The 14,089-nt window shown below is 36.4% G+C and overlaps 1 protein-coding gene across 3 annotated transcripts in view; it reads left to right on the top strand.

The window, feature by feature from the left end:
• The first annotated feature begins 6,271 nt into the window (after positions 1-6,271).
• LOC117435811 (cyclic AMP-responsive element-binding protein 5-like) overlaps positions 6,272-14,089 on the top strand; it is a 155,188-nt gene continuing 147,370 nt past the window's right edge. For all 3 annotated transcript variants that reach the window (XR_004549202.3, XM_059011106.1, XM_034059251.3), the window contains exon 1: positions 6,272-6,360. The gene's annotated coding sequence lies outside the window, so the exon portion shown is untranslated. The remainder of the gene's footprint in view (positions 6,361-14,089) is intronic.

Below are 14,089 nucleotides of genomic sequence, written 5' to 3'. Positions count from 1 at the left end.
GACAGCAGATGGAATAGTTCCGTTTTGTTTTCATCCACACTCAGGACATTTTGCCAGTTACAAGGCAATGGCACCAAGGCAACACTGTGCCTATTACTTTCACCTCTCTAGCTGACAATTTTAGGCGGCCTTGCGTGTAGATGTCCCGTACCACATCCACTCTACTCACTTTTACAAGCCATCATGCAACATGAGGCACAAAACCTTCTTCACTGTACTCTGGAAATGTTTTTGCTGTTTTTGGTTTGAGAATCTGCACCATTGCGGTCCCATCAAGGATAACTACTGGAACCTCTGTCTCATCCGTTCTGGTTTCGTGAAGATTTTCAAAGCACCATAAAAGATCTGACTTAGATGTCTGTCGCAACCTACCACCATAAGCAATGGAAGGAGGGCATGCCTTGTTTTCTTTGGAAAAGAAGTCGTCTTGATTCTGACACCCTATGTAAAGCCTGGAAAACAACTGATAGTCATTCTTTGCTGATCTGAGCTTCAGCTTAGCATCGGGAAGCACAGACGTCTTTGGTCGATCTGTGAAAATTGCCAGCTTGCTATGAGGCAGTGTCTCATTGACCAGCTTGGTACGTTCAACAAGTCTCTCTTTTATAAATGCTTGCTATTGCTAGAGACTCACCTCTTTGATTTCATTGACAGTCTTAACAACAGACACATTGGCAATATCTTTGGTCATCAGTGACGAGAGCTCCTTGCTATCATCTGAGAATGGGTTGCCAAGATCTTTAATGGTGTCCACCATAGAATTCACATGCGTTTTGAACCACGCTTGAAAACCAGATACTTGCTCATGGTGTTTGGACTGTGCAGTGCTACTGTTTGCATGCTTTCTTTAAATTCGTGAACGAGTCTTGTGATTTCTGGACCACCAATCATCCACCTCTGAAGAGCCTGTTGACTTTCCATTAGGCCAATTGCCCAACCATCTCCTTTCACCACCTTGTTATTTTGTTTGTGAGCCTGATCCAATGGCATTGCTGAAAATGCATGGTCCATCTTTAGGAATGTGAATTTCCCAGCTTGAAACACTTTGTCAGTTCCTGGGTGCATGACTCTGAGTTGTTGCATCTCTCATATATGCACGGATAACCATCGGGAACAGTTTGTACAATTCAATGTGAAGAACCATGGCATGAGATGAATGAGTGAGTCAATGTACATTTGGAAGCATGATGACCTCAGAGACCTTACAAAAACTAGAACAGCCAACTGTAATTCCAAAACAAGTGACCAATACTTGAACTGGGGATTGTGCATAAGTTTAATTATAAGTTTTTATAATTCTGAAAGGAGTTTATAAAGTTCACCACAGTGTAGTACAGAAACCGCACCCATAGGACACAGTCAGAAATGTACTAAATGGAAACAGACAGGACAGAGGCATTTTTTTTACACAGAAGGTGGTGTAGAGATGGGTTAGCAAGCCCTGTGGTTGCTTCTGACTCACAGGGTTCCTTTAAGAACCGACTCAACAAAGTTCTGGTTACAATATTAATATATGGCTCGGGCTTGAATGATAAAATGTGACATCTAAAAACACAGCCTTGACCTCCATTATATAAAATAAGAGACATTAACACTCAAAGAATCTTCAACTACATTCCTTTCTGTTATTGAATTTAGACCTTTGTGTACACACTATATACCACTGTCACAAGGCTGAGTGGTGTCGTCAGAACCAGGAAATGAACACACAGCACTGCCAGTGAAATAGTGAATGAAAGCGCTGCAGCGCGGTTTATTAATTACGGAAAAATAAAAGTTTTGAACAAAATCACTTTGTGAAATAAAACGGCACAGTAGCCAAAACGAACAGACAATAAGCAAACGAGTGAAATCAGACACAAACAAGTACCGTGCTGGTTCTCCAGCACGTAGTAGCAATTGATATTTTAAATATCTCCTTCTCTCTCACCCGGTCTCCACTCACGAACACACAACCCCAAGTGAGTAAAACGTGCATCTGTATATACGGTTGTGCCGGGATTCAATTACTAATTAATTATTCACTTGAATCCCAGCACGTGAACTAATTCTGTGCAACCCCGTGCTCACATATTAAATACTTTAAATGCACGTGAAGTGAAGTGCAATCCCCTTGTCTAAATACAATTAACATTTTAAACACTCGTGCTCATTGCCCGCATTATATCCCGTGTACCAACAATACAATACACCAACATTAACACACTTCATGCAACATATAACACAAAAATACACACAGGGATGGGACACATTGTCACAACCACTTACCTCCAAAACTGCCTTTCACCCACAAAAGGAATCTTCCTCAGCAATAGTTCATTTCTCTGGGGAGATGATGCTCAGAGTATAGAAAAGGAGTCAGTTAATATATGAGCAATAAAAGACCACTATACATGTTGATGAAAGCACAAGTTCAGTCGGGGTGGCAAGAAAAATAGCAAGACTTACGGCAATGCTCCTGGAAATGAGCAATCTTTTATGTATCACAAAGCTCTGTTTCAATAATTTTGATAAAATGTCTGCAATTAGCACCAATTTTACAATGATGGAAGTGATAAAAGGTGTCCTGCTTGTCTGTGAGTGTCTGGCTTGGTTAACCTCTCATAGGAAATCATAATATCTGTCAGAAGAATCTCCTAGACAGGGCATTATTGTGTGATATCTTATTAACTACTGTGGTGACCTGCAGCTGGAAAGCTTTTCATTCTGTTTTATGCACCTTACTTTCTTCCCACTAAAATAGTGACACTATGCACATAATTCAGAACTGAATTACAATACCCATCTCATTTATAACATGTTACATTTGAAAGAAAAGAAAACATACAGGTATAAGAAATATTTGATTTAGGGTATCAGAATAATAATTCTATTACACACATTAATTCTAAGTTCAGTGTGAATTGTTACTTCCCTGTTTTTTTCTGCTTCAATTTCATAATTGTCATAATTTGGTTGGAGTAATGTGTAATCAGCAAGTATCATCACAACCATGGCTGTAACTAGCTATGAGGACACCGAGGTTGTGTCCACGGTTGTTTTTTTGCATCATCAATGCTGATGAATCTCATGCAAAAATTCTGGTAAAGTATTTTAGGTTTGTTGTGTAACATAGATTTGGAGGTTGAATAGTAAATACCAAACAGTCATATACTGTACATACTGCCAGCTATAGCTTGAAACCTAAGTTTGACCTTGGTAGGATGTTAACTCTGGTTACGATGCTGATCATAAATTGTGATATGACTAAATAAGCAAACTCTGCCAGTCACAGATGGAATCAGCAGGCCTAAGATTTTTCAGTATTGCTTCAGCGTGGGTTGTGATTTCCTGTTTTCAAGGTTTCCTTGGTATCCATGATAGTGTTCGGAGTGACTCAGATCTGATGCGTCTTTCAACAACCTGAAGAAGAAAGTAGGGTTACAGAGGTCGTGGTTGTAGATAACATGATATCTATTGCTTTTTTTTAGAATCATCACAGGTTTATATATTTTAAGTCTAATATGTAACTGCAGATTGTACTGTTTTGAAGTTCATATCATAATAGAAAATACTGCATGTTATTAGTTTAAAAAAAAATCAGTTTATAAAAAAATCTAATCATTGTGTGCTGATCAATGGTAAAAAGGAAAGTTATTTCAATAGTTTATGAAATAAAATATAAATTCCCATTTTATAAAGTCTGTATGAATGTATATATATGCTAAGAAATAAATAATATATACCATATACTTTTATAGAAATTAGACTGACAATTTTAACCAATAAAAAAGACTCCAATGAATAACTTTGACATCTGTTTTAGATTTCAGAATCAAATGAATCATAGTTGTTTGCAGAGCACTGTGTATAAGCTTTGTACGAATAGCAAATACAATTTACCGGTAAATGATTTTAGCATAAAATGGGTAAACAGTTTTTCACTAATGGGTCTTCATAAAAGAAGGGCTACAAAATATATAAATAGTAAGTGATATGTCTTAAATGGCACTTAACTAATTACAATACAACACTGCAGTGACATTTAACACCTGACATAATCATCCACAGAGGCTTGATTGTTACAATAGCAAATTCCAGGGTACTTTCTAGGGGAATCGTGATTTGTTAAAGTTATAAATAAAATTAATTTTGAACAGCACGACAGCTGTGACAGGAGGGAACAGAGGGGCCTTGTCTCATTGACTGACAGTAATTATAGGTGAGGGCCTGGTAAACAGAGCCATGTGGAAGTTGGACAACAAACCGAAAAACTGTGGCATAACAACCTGTGACGCTATAGATAAAAATAAATTGACTGCACCCGTCTGATATAATTCAGATCAGCCAATGGTTTAGAAATGTCTTTACAAGATCTGTTCAAGACTTTCTTTGCAATGTTAGGGGGGTTGGGGTCATATTGGAGAATGAAAGTGTACAGTGTTGCCTTCTGAACAACTTATACCTTCAAATTACATTTTCTTAGTGTTCCTGTTATTCTTTTCATGAGGCTTCCACCATTCTTGATAGTTCATTTTGCAAATGTTATGGTTTTTTTTTTTTTTTTTTTTTAATAAATCAGCATTATTGACTATGAGTTGAGGAGCTTATCTTCAGCTTCAGTTTCCTGCCAGCTGAAGTGTCTTTATATTACTGTAGTCAGCACCAGCAATATCTATAGCACAGCGGTACATTGTCCGCAAAACTAAAGTGACAGATCACTAGATAGTGCTGGCTCTTACTTCTGTAAAGAGACTAGGTGGCTCTAGCCTATGATGCCTATATCTATAGCAGGCAATTAGAAAAGAAAAGGTCCAATGGTTTCATTCAGAATAGTTCAACAGTCAACATGGATGTTTTAGACTTCTTGTGGTTTGTACCCTGCAGGGGTTGTCTAGCCTCCGGACAGTAGGAAAATACTTTTTAAAAGAACATTCCCCTATGGCCAGACCATATTGCTTATTTAAAATCTAAAATCTCTAATGAAAATAAAATAAAATAAAATAAAATGTAATCAATGTTACAATGCTTTTATTTAAATTAATATAATGTTAGATATTTTTTTATACTGGAAATAGATGTCGTGGGGTCTAGGAAACAAGTACCGAATATGGCAGACCCAGGTAGGGGCATGGTTCAAATAATATTCAAATGATTATTCATGTTTTTTTTGTTTTTTTTTTATGAGTAAGTTAGTTTCAACAAATAATGAGGAATGATACTGCACTCTCAGTTCCTGTTATCCTTTGCAAGTTTCATAATTCATCATCATAATTGAAAAGAAATAGAGATAAATAAATACACACTTAATAAATAAATAAATAAATAAATAAAAAGCATTAAATAAAGAGGCACTAGAAGTGTGGCCTTAGGCTTAGGCTCTTCCTACTTGAAATGTAAACTATATATATTATGAATAGAAATCTCCCCTATTTCATTTGTTAATCAAAGTGGTTATGGTATGGTACAAAATGTACACGTTTTTATTCCAATTTGGCTTATGTACAATACTATGCACAAAATGCCATAGCATTTTATGTTATGGGTGGCCTGTCTCTTCTTACTAATAGATAGACAATAATAGCTTTCTTTTCTTTTTTTTCTTTTTTAATAGTGTACAGTTTGCAGGCTCATAATTACGAAGGCACAGCATCGTTTCGACGGTAATGGGATCTTCACACAGGTTCATCATTTATTCATACATCTCTTGTTTTAGTGCGTGCAAGAGTTACCGTGAAAGTGTATACACGTTGCAGTCGTCTCAAGTGTTGCTTTGCAGAGGAAAACATAGTGCAGTGTATTCTTTACAAGCCTGGCTCCAGTGTATGTATTGCAGACCGTATGTTTGTTATACTATGGGTAATGGTCTGTGAAGCCAATGTGAACCCCTTCCTTTAACACCCCCTCCGCTCACAAATCAAAACGTCCTTTCTGTTTTCATTGCATCATGCATTCGCTAATCCTAAAACAGCTAAAACCACATTCTGCAAACATTTCAAGTCACATCAGAATTAACCAAAATAACTTAATTTATGGATTAAGATTTGAACTTCAGTTAATATTTATTTACATTACTGTACTACACCAAGTTCAACGACTTAAAGCCTAGTACCACTACTCCGTGCCTGATTACAGATGTTGTTGCAAGCCGCTGAGTGGCACACCCACTTTACGCGTAGCAGTTCCTGGTACGTGAGTTCGCTAACCCCGCCTTGCTGGCCCCGCCTCCCAGCGGAGCGCAATGATTTAGAAGTTCAGGAATCCCACGTGACGTCACCATAGGGTGATGTAATGCTTCTCTAAATAGAACGTATTGTAATCTTCTCGCAGTCCAACGTGGTTCCTTCTCATACAGCGCTGCTGCTTCTCTACACTTGTTTGGTAAGTTCATAAATTTGTACTTACTCTCTCAAAACACTTAAGTGGCTTGAAATAACGCATGCACTCACTGGACTTCTCAACTTTCCTTTCTTGTGATATTTGTTTTCTGTTAAAATGATTGTTATTCCAGTAACAGTCAATAAACAGTGATGTATCGGGGTGTGTTGCATTAGGAACAGTTATGTAGTGTAACATTTTGTAGATTACAATGTTTTGTTTTGCAACGAACAGTTTTCAGCATATACTGCATTAAATACACTTTTGTCGTTTTACTTTACAGAATGACTTACTGATATCGCCCCACGTTAGGAATCGCTAGCAAATAATTACGGGGGTGTGTTAGTTAGTTAGCTTGGGATCTCAAACTATTGAATGTTGATGAAGTTATGTCTAATAATATTAGCAGAGACACGTGCTTGCTGTCGTAAAATGTTAGTCTCGGTTCAGACTGTCAGGTACTTTTTAAACCTATTGTCTGTTTTCTAAGAGAAGTCAATTAAAGTCATTAGTATTCTTGCACAGTACCGCAGTTGTGGCGTACAGGAGCGTGTGTTTATTAGCTGTCCAGTATAATAATTGAAAACGAAACGAACTGAACTCAAACAGAAAGGTATCGCTATAACAGAACGCGCCAGCAAGACAAGTGCTGGCATCCTTGTGTTTGTGTGTTATTAGTTAGACACAAGGTCAGATTCATTAACTATGTTCAAACTGTTACACGTAGTAACAGTCACTGCTTTTTATGGGCTCAAAAATATGAACTTTAGCACAATGCTTTAGCACTTTTTAATGTCAGCACAGCCGTAGAGCAGATACTGTTCAGACACCATGACGCAGACAGGTTGCGCTCATTACCTGTCAGTTCCCCCCCTTCTGCAAAATATAAGTCAGTTCTTATTGTCAACCATAAAAACTGTTTCCTCATACTCGCTCTTTTTTTGTTGTTGTCATCAGACCCACTATTTACTATACAGTAAATACGAATTGTAAACCATTACGTCATTCTGCGGGCCAGTAAATGTGTTTGATTAAGTGCCTGAGATTCCGAAGGGTTCAGATCTGCTGACAAAGCACTCTCGCTTTTAACTGAAAAGATGGTTTAACTTGGGGTCTGAAAGTTTGGATAAACGCAAGCCACTCAGTGTTTTTCATTTTCAATGTTAGTTTTAGAAATCATCCTTGTAGCTGCTTTGATGTGTCTGAAATTAAACGATTATTATTATTATTATTATTATTATTATTATTATTATTATTATTATTATTATTATTATTATTATTATTATTATTTAGGGATGAACCGGGTTATGTAATAGGTACCAAAATACATTTTCTCTATAACATTTAGGACATATGACTTTTTAAAATATATTTATCCATTCAAAATGGGAGTATTTTATCTGGTGTTATGTATTTAACTAGTTGGACTGGTTGTATTAAGAATCGATATCGGGATGTGAGGTAATCTGTCAGGTAATAATAATAAAGGAATGATGCCAGAGACATATGATTAATACACTATAGTTTAAGATAATCCCGTCATGGATTTCGGTAGATATATATATATATTACCATTGATATATGTTACCATTTGAAAGGAATTATGTAATTGCTTGTAGAGGCTAGGTTAGGATATCTCTCTCTATATATATATATATTTCATGTAAATTCCACTCCTGTATATACACATTTTGCCTGTCCGGTTTCAGAATATGAATTTCATATGCATTGCGAATGAAACGTTTCTTTTTGTTTTCTTGTTTCATTTGTTTAATTTGTATTTCTAATAGTCTCCGATTATTAACTGCAGTTACATTAGTATTGCTGCTTTCAATTTCAATATGTACACTATGTAGCAAACGGCCGGTTAGAACTGAACTTAAGCCAGTGTTGACAGGGCCTGTACTAGAAGAACGCCGGGTAGAAATCAGCTGCATTGTTTCAGAATTGAATTGTCAGTAAAACTACGTTTCTTACAGATTTACTACTTAATACCGTATTCTCGAACTCACTCATGATGTCAAAAGAACGTCCGATGTAATGATATTTTAGCAACCAGAATACAACCGAATAAGGTACCATAGAGCAGTTATAACTTTTCAACGCAAAATAAAATCCAAAGTAAAACCAACCACTTACATTTTAATTAGTATGGAAAAAAAAAAGACGCGGGAAGTAAATAATGTGTGCAACACTTTATTAAAACACGAGGTACTTAGAAGAAACTGTATCTGATCTCAGAGCAACAGTGTTTTATTTAAACAATATAATAATAATAATAATAATAATAATAATAATAATAATAATAATAATAATAATAATAATAATAATAGAAAAATAGATCATGCTGATTGTCTTGTTTTCCTCAATTCAACTACAGTTGGTGGCGCAATGTAATGCATCACATGTAGAAACGTATTATTCACTGCTTCAGAGAAGATGCTTTCAAAACAAGTTACTTCTTGCTGTAGTTGCCTGCATAGCAATTTCAATTGTGAAAGACCCGAAAGTATGTGAAGGTCCGTTATGCATGGAACCGTATTGGCATGCTTTAGAAAGGGCTGGAGTCGGAGTAGGTGGGGTTTTGACAGTTATCAACATTTTGAAGGACATGCTGTTTTTTGCTTTGTCAATTTACAGTGTGAGTGAAAGCTAATAGATCAAACAAGGATCCACCGGTTCTTGCTGGATTCCAGCTACCGAGCCTCATCTAAAACCCAGTACTGAATATAGCTGCATCTAATACCCAGTACTGAATACAGTGGCGGAGGAAGAGGAAGATGGGCCCCACTGCAGGACCTTATTGTGGGCCCCCCCTCCCGGACCTTATTGTGGGCCCCCCCTCCCCAAACGTTAATTTAACTATTATTTATAAACAGCAAACATACCAAATCAAGTGTTCAATATTTAACGATATTTAATTGTCAGAATTTTAGCATGTATGAAACAATGCGTAATAAGAACGTTTTCTACTCGCCTACTTCATTTTATTTTGCGTACATCTTTACATCCAACACTACACTATTTTTAAATCATAAACGAACAGGTTTAATCACTAACCCAACCAGGATTCCTCAGTTCTGCGATCACAGTAATTATTACATAAATCACAATTCTGCACAGACATTGTCTCACATAGGAAACCGTTTTTTTAATTTTTTTTTACTTTATTTATTATTATTATTATTATTATTATTATTATTATTATTAAATCAGAAATGCAGGCATGTTGATTTGCTGTAGTTTTTTTGGTGCCTGCAGCAGCACGCGACAGCTTCCGTCTAAACTACAGGATGAATCGTGCACACAGAACATAACTGCACATGTCTGTGCTGAATAGTACCCCAAAACCTTCGTGCCTCGTACCAGCCTCCGGGGGAAAAAGGTGAGGATAATTAAGACAATAGCGATACTTGTTGAAATGATGGAGGATATAATCTGAATTACTGGCACCGCACACCGGTAGCTACAGTTATACAAAGGTGTAACATCTGCAAATATAAATGCAAAGGATAATATCACTGTTAAAAAAATAAATAAAAACTTTCGAACCCCTCCAGTGCCCTCTGAGTGCGTGGGCCCCTGTGCAGTTACATCTGCTGCACCTGCTATTGCTCCGACACTGACTGAATATATAGCGGCATCTAATACCAAAGACAATAATGTTAGGTCACGGCAATTCTGAAGTTTGGTTTAATATATCTCAATACTGCAATCTAAATTATTTATTTACTGTTTTGAAGGAAGCAGTTGTAGATCATTTGTTACATTTTTCGATTATGTTCGACAGCAAATGATGTGTTAAATATTACAGAAAATAATCCAAGCCCTGGACAAAACTGGTTCTACACACAGGTGGTTGTGGCATGCCCTGGGTAGGCAGTATTGAATGAAGCAAACATTTGGATTTGATTCCCAAAGTAAACACTAATACATGCATTTCAAAATTGGGCTTGGCTTTTTAAATCCCAAAGTTCCCTTGAAATGCTAATGGTAAACGTACAGCAAACTTTGATGAGAGGTGACTTGAAAGTGATATTTCCCATGTTAATGACCCGGGGCTTCTTTTGACCCCCAGCATATATATATATATATATATATATATAGTATATTACCACTGTGTTTCAGTCCCCTGGTTGCAGCTACGTGTTTGTGCAGATCTGCTACCTCTTTGCACTTTTAAAATTTAAATTGCTCTGCATGTGTTAAAGATCCACGGTTGTCTGTTCTTGACTTTTCCTAAATACATGTATTAAATAGGGGAGACCATGTACAGATGTAACATTTTATACCTTTCTCTCCATTATGCACACATGATTTTAGCTAGTTTGACCAGACTTTGATACAAACAACTTACATATGTCCTGTTTTAAGAGCTGATAGACATATGGCAAGAGGGCTTGAAATGTAAAGTGTCCGATGTTACAATTGACCCTATGTCCAGGGTCAGTTGTAACGGGTGGTGGGGTCAGATGTAACATTCTGTGAAGAATAATTAAATAAATAACAACACATTTAATTTAACTCAAGAATTGAATGTTTTATTGAATAAGATCAATGTTCACATGAAGCAAATATGTTTGTTTTTATTTAACTAAAAAACTTAATATCTTTATTGAAAAATAAAAATGGTTCACAAGGCAATTTTTTTGTTGTCCTACTTTTAAAACTTTTTAACATCCCTAAAATTATAGGCCTTATCCAGCAAGAATGTCACTCTGAGTCACAATTGTAATATATTAACATTTTGTTTCCTTCAGTGCAAGATTCACGTGCCCAAATATAGTTCAGCTAATGGTGTATGGGGTCAATTGTAACATGTTACAACTAGCCCCAACCCAGGGAGCCATTACTAAACCTCATGTTCCAGCAAAAAACAACAACTAAGAGCAATCAATGGTGTCAATTATAAGAGATCAGGGATGAGAATGATAAAAGCCTGGATCCATAAACTGGATAACACAGGTATATATATCACAAAAAGAAAATTGGGGAAGAAATTTAATCTACTAGGTCAAAAAATTTATTTTTGTATATAAAATCTCAGGGCTTTGGCACAGACAGCTCCTCTTCCACAGGCAGACGGAGACTTGAACTGAGCATGTGCGGAGTGAGTGATTGCACTCTAGCTTGCTTCTGATTGGAGAAATTCAAGGTGTTACAACCGTCCCGTGTTACAACCGTCCCCGGTCTCCCCCTACCCTGACAGCATTTGTAAACACTTATACCTAGAACTGCCAAAAGCTGTCATTTTGACGACATGTTACAATACATGCTCTCATTGTTAGTATAACCTACAATACGCTATTTATTATATGTATACAAGCCAGTTTGTTATCGCTACCTCTGCTGAGTTTACAACAGTATGTATTTGAATAGAATATTGCTCTTGAAATCTAGATATGTATTATCCAAATATCTATTGTAATCCTATCAATTCCTTGGGGAACTGCTGTCTGGCTGTCTGCGTGAGCATATATAGTCTGCTGTCTTATAATATTACTTTTACAAGAATTTTTCGAGAGATCTTGAGATATTTGTGTTTTGATTTGAGAGCAACTACAGATATATTTGCCTTGGCATCAGAAATTTGGAACGACTTCATTGAAAACAGCATTGCCTGCTTCAAGCTAAACATAAAACAATACATGGACAAGCAGGTGTTTCTGACAAAAGCACGGTGTCGCTGGACACAATACATGTCAAACAAACCTGTCAAATTTGGGATCAAGTTTTGGCTGGCAGCGGACCCTACCCCTACCTGTGCAAAGATGAAACGCACCCAGATGGTCAGAGACTGGGTGACAATGTGGTTCTTAGGTGGATGTAACTGTACTTAAGAAAAATGATGTATGTTACCAATGACATTTTTTTTATTTCACTGTAATTAATAAAACAGTTGAAGAAAAAAAAACAGCCTGGTTGGAACAGTAAACAAAGCGAGAAGAGAGTTTCCACCATCTGCGCAAAACGTAGTACTGAAAGCAATCACCGGTGTCCAGTTGCTGTATTTTACAATATACTGGACCTGGCAGCCATCAATTCCATCGTTTTGTACAAGGAATGCACTAGGGAAAATATCAGTAGGAGAGATATCATCTTGATGTTAGCCACGAAGCTTTGGCAGAAACATTTCAATCAGAAAACTGCAAAGCGGCAGGGAAACACAGCTCAACCTGGATACAGTGTGCACATCAAGTGACACATGCAACAGAAAACAATGCCAGGTAACTAAATACAATAAAAATAAAACTTCTGATATCTGTGCCCAGTGTGAAAGAACAGTATGTGGTAAATGCACACGACAAGTTGATAAGTGTTACATCTGTGTGGATTGTGCTAATATGGGGGCTGCTTTGAAGTGCTTTAAATGCGCATTCACGTTACACAATGGGAATTTAGGTATTTTCTTTTTTATGTTATTTTTTTAAATATAAATAATTACTTTGTTTTTACAATTTTGTATGTACATATACCAGTTTACAGCTGTTTACACAATATTTTCTTTTCAAATGTTTATTATAGTTTTTCATTTTTTGAAGTCATGCGTTATATGTGCTAATTTTGAAAATAAAGCCTTTTATGTTTATTTTTTCATTTAAATACTGTGTTTCTGATCTGCAAATGTTAGCTATAATGTTGAGTTGTATCTGATAGTTTGTGTTTCATTTTCATATCGAAGCCGTTTAAAATGTACCGTCAACATGACTACCGCTGGCGGTTCTAGGTAGTAGCATAAACCCAGATGTTCTCGTGATATAGGGAGCCATGGGTTTAGAAAAAACTCATCTAAGAAAATGAACCTGCAGTGATCTGTAAATTGAGTAAACAAACAGTAATACCTACATTAGTTTAGTAGGGATTAAAATGTCACTTAAAAGAACAGTATACATATATATTTTTAAATATACTTCAACAAATTAATCATTACCGAATTCAACATAGTGCATTGATGAGAACATCCCTGTTGCAACCTGTATTTATAATGGGTTGCTGTAAATAATTAAAAAAAAAACATATTCTACGAAAATAAAATGCTCTTCATTCACTCCTAAATTAATGAACATGACAAATGTTTAACATCACTAATTGACAGAAAGGAAGTAAACCAAGAGAACATTTGCAGTTCAGTGAGCTTTTGTTTTTATCCAGGTCTTTATTATATATGAGGTTTGTTCTCAATGGATTTACTTGGTTAAAACAAAGCGTGGTAGTAACGGCAAAGCACATAAATAACACATTATCGGTACAGTATGAAGAAAAAGTAGGTCACCAAATTCTACATCTGCAGCATTTAGAATGTCATCTCATAAGGAATGCCATGTGTTTGTACCTGGCACTGGAGTTATGAACTCTGACCCTTGCAGGTGAGAATAAGTTATAGCTTGGAGTATGAGGTCAGTGGTTCACACCCAGATAATACCTGTTACACATGAACAGGGGGCAAGAGGTTCTGTAAGTTAGCCTTCAAAGCTTAACCAACTAGGTGTCAGTACCTTGAAAAACTCCTTTGTCAAATATCTGTGCATGGTTTCATTTAATTTAGGCAAGTGCAAGTCCTAAAGCTGTTGTAAAGCCCTCATTAGCATAACCAATCAGAAGCTAGAACTCATGTAAAAATTAAGTCACCAGGAAACCTGTGCCCTCAAGAACATAGGAATGTCCACACCAATTCCCATCACAATTGGATCAGAATATAAGTGTGTCTTAAGTACGTGCAGGTGCCCCCACT

This window comes from Acipenser ruthenus, chromosome 3, assembly GCF_902713425.1.
Source record: "Acipenser ruthenus chromosome 3, fAciRut3.2 maternal haplotype, whole genome shotgun sequence".
Taxonomy (NCBI): Eukaryota; Metazoa; Chordata; class Actinopteri; order Acipenseriformes; family Acipenseridae; genus Acipenser; species Acipenser ruthenus.
The sequence above is the reverse complement of the archived record's forward strand: the minus strand, read 5'-3'. Positions and strand labels throughout refer to the sequence as shown.